Below are 1,426 nucleotides of genomic sequence, written 5' to 3'. Positions count from 1 at the left end.
ACTGGTGGCTAACACCAGTGCCTTGGACCACTCGGTCAGGCTGCCTCTCATAAATATTTTACATAAAGGATCGATACTGTAAATTGGAATGTTCTAAGCATCATCTTTATCATTATTTTATTTATAGCTGAATTACAAACTAAAAGAAATCAACCCAGGGTGGCCTTGAAACACCAACCTTTCGATTAACGGCCGATCGTGCTAGACACTTGCACTATGACGCCATTAATTAATACATTAAAAGACGATCATTGGAATAACAAAACATTGCATACATCAGACTTGGTTATCTACTTAATTGTTTGAGGTTTGTCTCTTACTTTTTCAAAGAAGAAAAAGCCGTTTGCTTTTTCCTGTTTGTAATCATATAGTATAAAACGAACAGCCGTTTCAACTGATGTCATCATAAAGTTTTACTATAAACTCATTTATGGTTGTAACACGCTATTGTGATGTCATTCATCATTTTGTGTGTGAAGATGCATCCGGGTTGCAGCGGTAGCTAGCAACCTAGTAAGAGACGATCACGTCCAATGTTAAGAAATATAAAAACCCATTGCTCCTAAAAAGGGAGTCAGATCAAAATTACAGTAAAGAACGACATGACCATGTTAACTGAAATAATCTATTTTACATTAGAAGACGATCATTAGAATAATAAACCATTGCATACATTCGACTTAGTTAGCTACAGGATTATTTTAGGTTCGTCTCTTACTATTTCAAAGAAATCCGGGTTGCAGCGGTAGCTAGCAACCTAGTAAGAGACGATCACGTCCAATGTTAAGAAATATTAAAACCCATAGTTCCTAAGAAAGGAGTCAGATCAAAACAAAAAGTACACCATTAGAACCGCCTTGTCAGAAACCCCTGTAAAGGAAACTTTCTGTCCCTTGGCTTGAACAGCAAGGGAAATATATTGGCTTGAAAATCAAGAAAAGTGGCAGCTATTACAATATTCTGCCTAAACGGGATATTTTTTTCTTTTTTTCTCTTTTCTTTGTTTCCAGAGATAGCTTGGCACTGGAACATCGTAGAGAGTTGTTCAATAGCTCATTTTAAAGGAAATTGATTGGGTTAAAAACCTTTTGTAACTAAAATAAATTATTTATAAAAGAGAATAAATTTTTCCACCAAAAACTGCATTTTCGATGTCTTTTTTATAATAAAGATCGAACTCTTCCCTATACTAACTTGCATACGCAACTTCACTATAGTTAAGATTACAGTATTTATATTTTACATCATTATAAATTATAAAAGGTTCAAATGTTCGAAGATTATAGAGTTAAAAATTTTCCCACACCGGGAATCGAACCCGAGACTGTTAAGTGAAAGTTAACTATCCTAGCCACTAGACCATATGGAACCATAAAGAAGTATGATTTAAAAGCCATATGCATATTATTATTTCACGATACCAATT

The sequence above is a fragment of the Artemia sp. Qi Xiang Cuo genome, unplaced genomic scaffold (genome assembly GCF_049724085.1).
Source record: "Artemia sp. Qi Xiang Cuo unplaced genomic scaffold, ASM4972408v1 HiC_scaffold_22, whole genome shotgun sequence".
NCBI classification, from domain to species: Eukaryota; Metazoa; Arthropoda; class Branchiopoda; order Anostraca; family Artemiidae; genus Artemia; species Artemia sp. Qi Xiang Cuo.
The sequence above is the reverse complement of the archived record's forward strand: the minus strand, read 5'-3'. Positions refer to the sequence as shown.